Raw genomic sequence first — 6,845 nt, 5'->3', positions numbered from 1 at the left:
CGGGGCTTGAACCGCGGACCTCCCATGTGGTAGACGGACGCCCTAACCACTGGGCCAAAGTCCGTTTCCCAGTACATATTATTTATAAGATTTTCTTTGATGACACCTGTACCATCTCCACATCTTAGTTAATTTGAACAAAGTTGCTCTGAGCATTCATGTACAAATCTCTTTTGGATCCAGTCATTCAGTTCTCTGGAGCACATAACGAAGGTTGACTTGCTGGTAAATATTAGTTTTATAAGAAACTCCTTAAATTTTTGTGAATTATCAAAGCCTCTTGAATACTACTAATATGCAGGAGAGGTCAGTTTAGAAATATCATCACGAGCATTTAGTGTTTCTGGAATTGTTTATTCTAGAAATTCTGTAGTTGTATAATAGCATATCACTGTGGTCTTCATTAGCAATTTCCTTGAGACTATATACATAAAAGCCATTAAACAAGTATCCAAGATTTTCAAAAGACTTAATTTTACATAGAAAGTTCTCTAAACACAATGGAATTAAATTTGATGTCAACAACAAACAAATATCTGAAAATTTAGCAACGTATATTTTTCAAATTCTGAGACAAGAATAAACCAGAAGGAAATTTTAAAAATATATTATATATTAAAAATGTTTCTGTTTATAAACTCATATTTATTTCTATATTATATATTTAATAAAAATAAAGCAGTACATAGAAGTTTACATCTCTTAGTGTTTAATCTGGAAAAGGAAAAGTGTCTATAAATGATGACTTACATTTCCCTCTCATCAATCCAGGAAAAGATCCAAGTGAACCTCCAATAAGTATATAAAAAAGAAAATAATTAAAAAATAAAGAAAAGAGTACACATGGGTGATATATAAAATAGAGAAACAAAAGGAAAAATTGACATAAGCAAATGGTTTTCCTTGAAATCAATGAAACTGATCAAAAGCTGCCTTAATTTATCATGAATAAATGAGAATGGAAACAAATTACCAATATCACTAATGAAATATGAGTTCTATCTAAAAGAAAGACTAAAGCAAAACATGCTTCAGTTTTTGGCAGACATTCTCTAGAAAATAAATGTAATAAAAATAAGTAGGGGGGAAGCGACTGTGGCTCAATAAGTTGGGCTCCTGTCTACCATATGGGAGGTCCTGGGTTTGCGTCCAGGGCCTTCTTGTGAAGGCAGGTTCGCCTGCGTGCTGCACAGAACCATCATCCTGGGCAACGCAGATGCCGCCAGGCCCGCAAGCACTGCGAAGAGTTGACTCTACGAGGTGATGCAACAAAAAAAGGGAGACAAGCGAAAAAATGCAGAAAAGCATGCAGGAAATGGACAGAGAAAAGACAGAAAGGAAGCTGCAAGGTGTGGGGGGGGGATACAAATAAAAATAAATACAGACAGAAGAACGCACAGTGAATGGACACAGAAAGCAGACAGCATGCAAAAAGCCACAAGGGGAGATTAAATAAATAAATAAAAAAAAATAAAATAACTAGGATTGTGAGAAGATGACCAAATAGAAAGCTAGAGGACTCAGTCCTTCCATCAGAATTATTAGACAAACAGAAACTGTCTGAAACAAATACTTTGAAACTCCCCAGGCCCGAAAAACACTGTACAGCATCCAAGAAAAGCAGGGGCACTGATAAATTACAATAAAGAACAAAAGTTGCTCTCCCATGCAGTGGTTAGGGGAACCCATCCCCACTCTTGCAGCAGGCCACTTTGTGGTCCATCCAAGGCTAGATGGCTCATGACAGAGAGGGCCATAAGAATCCTCTTCCCCCCAGAACGGTATTGAACACGGCCAAGCACTGTTCAAGTCTTTTGATTAGCTACTTCAGATCACTGGGTGTCTGATTCTGAGGGTGGTCATTGCTTTAATCCAACCCTGACAAAGGTCACAGGAGAGGAGACTTAAAGATGAGATGGCCCTTCAGGGTTGCTGGGGACAGTTGAGAGTCTGTATTTGCTGGTCAGAACAAGAAAAACAAATTTTGGGGAGCTGTGGGAGTAGCCCTTAGAGTCCTTCATGATCCATGCCCAGGGCACTTTAGAGCCCTTCCTGGGTCCCTGGTCCCATTTCAGCAGAGAAAGATGGAATTCACAAAGTCCTCTGCAGTGTGCCCCTCCTCCCTGAATTTGCCCTCCAGGCAATAGCAGCTGGAGACCAGGGAGAGTAAGTAAGTTTGGAGCTGATAGAGGGAAAGGCTGGTGGTTTCAAACATAAAAACATAAAGGAAAGGGGAGTCTGTCTCCTGGGAAACAGAGGGGAAGAAATGAACTCTCATAAAGGGGAGCACTCCAAAGAACTATTAGCAGAAGCCCAGGACAAGAGGCAGGCGCAGACACACAGGGAAAGCTCTGCGTACCGTGTCTGCCTCGGGCAGACGCCCTTATAGGAGGGTGAAGGTCAAGAAAATCTGTCTTGGCGCAGAGCGGTTTGGTTGATTTCGCTTTGTGGTGCGACTCTTCTCAGGGGTAGCAGAAGCGGCGCGTCGGTCGGTCGGAGAAGCACACTAAGATTTCGGCTTTGGGTAGAAGAAAATGGCCGGAACCAAGCAGACTGCATGTGAATCCCCTGGTGGGAAAGCTCCCCGCAAACAGCGGGCCACTGAGGCTGCCCGGAAAAGCGCCCCCTCTACCCGCGGGGCGAAGAAACCCCGTCGCTACAGGCCCGGGACCGCTGCGCTTCGAGAGACTCGTCGCTACCGGAAACCCACCGAGCTCCTGATCCGGAAGCTGCCTTTCCAGAGATTGGCGAGGGAGGTCGCCCAGGACTTCAGAACTGACTGGAGGTTTCAGAGTGCGCCATCGGCGCGCTTCAGGTAAGAAGGGGCAAAGCTTTCGTTTTCGCCGGGAGGAGGGGTTGTGTGTGCTTTCTCTTCTCCCCGGAGAAGTTTAATAGCGTGGCTCTTGTCCCCAACAGGAGGCCAGCGAAGCATACCTGGTGGGTTTATTTGAAGATACTGATCTCTGTGCCATCCACGCTAAGAGAGTCACCATCATGCCCAGAGACATCCAGTTGGCTCGCCGGATACGGGGAGAGAGAGCTTAAGAGAAGGCAGTTTTTATGGTGTTTTGTAGTAAATTCTGTAAAATACTTTGGTTTAATTTGTGACTTTTTTGTAAGAAATTGTTTATAATATGTTGCATTTGTACTTAAGTCATTCCATCTTTCACTCAGGATGAATGCAAAGTGACTGTCCACAGACCTCAGTGATGCGAGCGCTGTTGCTCAGGAGTGACAAGTTGCTAATATGCAGAAGGGAGGGGTGATATTTCTTGCTTCTCGTGATGCATGTTTCTGTATGTTAATGACTTGTTGGGTAGCTATTAAGGTAGGAGAATTAATTAATGTGTACAGGGTCCTTTTGCAATAAAACTGGTTATGACTTGATCCAAGTGTTTAACAACTGGGGCTGTTAAGTCTGACCGTACATCACTGTGATAGAATGTGGGCTTTTTCAAGGATGAAGATACAAGTCTTAGCCACAGTGTAACTTACAGTTTCCTTTAAAAAAAAAAAAAAAAGTAAACCTGGCAGCTATAGAATACACTATGTGTATTTATAATAGCTATTTTATATATTGTAGTGTCAACATTTTTAAATTAAATGTTTTACATTCAAAAAAAAAAAAAGAAAATCCGTCTTATCACCAACAGGTAACAAAATCAAGAAACAGACATCTCAGGGAATAAATCCAAGAGTTAAGATAAAATATTAAAATGTATAGTGTGCAACAAAAAAGTACAAGACAAACAAATAAATGAACAATAAACAGGACATGATGGTGCATGCAAAATGAAGGGGATAAAAATCCAGAAAATACCAAGACGAAGACCAGAATGTGGACATAAGGAACAAACCACATAAAAAGAAAATGTGGTCTTAAAAACACTCAAGTGATGAAGGAAAATCCAAAGAAAGAACTACAGGATACCAGGAAAACAAAGAGCAGTATGAGAAACTTAATAAAGACATAGAAATATTTAAAAGGAACCATACAAGAGTTTAGGACCAACTTAGCAGAAATGAAAAATTTCTCAGGATGGTTTCAAAAGCAGATTGGAGCTGGCAGGAGGTAAAGTGAACTAGAAGATAATACACTTGAAGTAAGTCAGGCTGAGTAGCAGAAAGACAAAAAGAATTATTAAAAGTGAAAATAGCCCAACACCTCTGAGACACCATCAAGTTTACCTATATACACACTGTGAATCCTAGAAGGAGAAGAAAGAGAAAAGACGAAGGAATATTAAAAAAAAAAAAGACAGAGAACTTCACAAACTGCAAAATATGTGAATATTCACAATCCTAGAAACACAGAAAACATTTAAATATAAATAAAAATAAACACAATCATATATTAATCACATTTTTCAATGCAAAGAATGAGGAGATAATTCTGAAAACTAAAAGAAAAAAAGTAATATGCTATGAAAAAGGGAGTCCCAATTAGATTGAGTGCTGAAACTATGGAGGCAAAACGGCAGTGCAATGAAATACTTAAAATGCCAACCAAGAATTCTATATCTGGCAAAACTCATTAAATGTATGTTCTAGAGACTTAAATCTTCGGTCTGTTCATATGCAGGTTGAGCCCTGACTCTCAGAAGAGTTGCATCACCTACTTTCCAGTCCATTGGACTTGCCCTGGACAACTAATAAAGGATTGTGATGGATGACAACCATCCCCAAAAACAGAGTGTCTACAATTGCAAGCAAGAAATTTCCATCCATCTGCCCAATGGAACATAAGTCCCTCTTAATCTAAAACAGAGTGGATGGGCATTATCATCCTAAAATCCTCAAGATTAAGGAATGAACAAACATGAGGGGGGAATGCAGCTATGGACTACAACAGATTTATTATTCTAGCAATGGAAGAACTTGTAACATTGATATAAAGGCTGTGGCCATCAGAGGTTCAGGGGGGAGGGAAAGGAAAGACTTTGTGCAACATGGGGCATTGTAGGGACACTGAAATTGTTCTGCATGACTTAGCAATGACAGATACAGGCCCTTATACATTTGGTAAGCACCCATAAAATTGAGTGGTGCAAAGTATAAAATAGAATGTAAACTGTAGACCATGGTTAGCAGCAATGCTTCAATATGTTTTCATCAATTGTAACAAATATATCACACTAATGAAAGAAATTAATGGGGAAATATCAGGGAGGGGGATGGGCAAGATACATGGGAATCCCCTACATTTTCCATGTAAAATTTATGTAATCTAACACCTCTTTCTCAAATTAAAATTTTTTAAAAAATTAATGAGGAAATATTAAGACATTCACAGATAAACAACAGCTGAGGGAGCTCATCTCCATTAGACCTATCCTTCAAACAATGTTAAAGGTAGTTCTTCAGAGTAAAAAGAAAGAGTACTAGTGTTTTGAAGTGGCATAAAGAAATAAAGACTTTTGGTAAATGAAAATTTGGGTGATTATGAATGTCAGTAAAATTGTAGTGTATTATTTGATATGAATCTAACTTCATACAGGTTCTAAAATGCAAATGCCTAAAAGGTAATGATAAATTTATAGATTTGGACATACAATGTACAACAATATATGTGGAAACAAGTAGAAAAAAAGTGGAGGGACAAAGAGGTATGGGAAAAGTATATGTTCATGCTATTGAAGCTGAGTTGGTATCAAAATAAATATGACTGCTATATATTTAGGATGTAAAATTTTAACCCCATAGTAATCATAAGGAAAATAGATGAAAAATGTATCCAGATAGGACAGAAGGCACTCAATATGTAATAATACAAAAATTAAAATTAAATAAAAATAAAAGTAGACATTAACAGAAGAATAGAGGGTCAAAAAAGGTATAAGACATGCAAATGTAAAATGGCAAAAAATCAGAAGGCAGTCCTACATTATCAATAGTAACTTTAAATATAAATAGATTAAATTCTCCAGTAAAAAGGCAGAGATTGGGGAATGGATGAAAAATCATGACCCTATAGGATGTCTGAAAAAGTCTCATCTTAGATTCGAAGATATAATTAGGTTGAAAGTGAAAGAAAAGAAAAATAATAAAATGCAAGTATTAACAAAAAGAGAACTGGAGTAGGTATACAAAAAACAAAAAATTATTTTGAATAAAAAAACAGTTAAAAGGGACAAAGTCAATTATTATATCTCAATAAAGTTGAAACAAGTATAAAAGAGGCTGTAACAAGTATAAAAATATAGTAACCTAAAAGCAGAGCCCCAAGAGATATGAAGGGAGAAATTGGTGGTTCTATATTAAGAGCAGGAAAGTTAGTACACCACTTTCAACAATTGATAAAACATATAGCCAGAAGGTCGATAAGGAAATAGAACTCTCAAACAATACTCGAAAACAAATAGACCTAACAGACCATAAGGGAATAAAGATTGAAATCAATGACAATGGGAGAAAGGGAAAATTCATAATTATGTGGAAATTAAACAACATATTCTTAGAGAACCAATGGGTTAAAGTGGACATTACAAGGGATAAAAGGAAATATATAGATGCAAATGAAAATGAAATTACAACCTACTAAAAGTTATGGAATGCAGTGAAGACAGTGCAGGGAAGGAAATTTATACCTCTAAAAGTTCACATTAAAAAAGAAAATAACACTTTGAATGAAAGAACTCATCTCAAAACTGGAAACAGTAGAAATAGAAGAGCTAACTAGAGCCAAAGTAAGTAGAAGGAAGAAAATAACAATTATTAGAGCTGAGATAAATGAAATAGAGAACAAAAAAACACGAAAGAATCAGCAAAAGTTGGTTCATTGAAAAGATTAGTACATTTGGGAAAGAATAAGCTACAGTGAAAAGAAAAAAAGAGAGACATTCCAA

General features: G+C 37.6%; 1 pseudogene; it reads left to right on the top strand.

Moving 5' to 3' along the window:
• Positions 1-2,468: 2,468 nt before the first annotated feature.
• LOC101443241 (histone H3.3-like) lies at positions 2,469-3,090 on the top strand (annotated as a pseudogene).
• Positions 3,091-6,845: the final 3,755 nt, after the last annotated feature.

The sequence above is a fragment of the Dasypus novemcinctus genome, chromosome 31 (genome assembly GCF_030445035.2).
Source record: "Dasypus novemcinctus isolate mDasNov1 chromosome 31, mDasNov1.1.hap2, whole genome shotgun sequence".
Classification (NCBI taxonomy): Eukaryota; Metazoa; Chordata; class Mammalia; order Cingulata; family Dasypodidae; genus Dasypus; species Dasypus novemcinctus.
The sequence above is the reverse complement of the archived record's forward strand: the minus strand, read 5'-3'. Positions and strand labels throughout refer to the sequence as shown.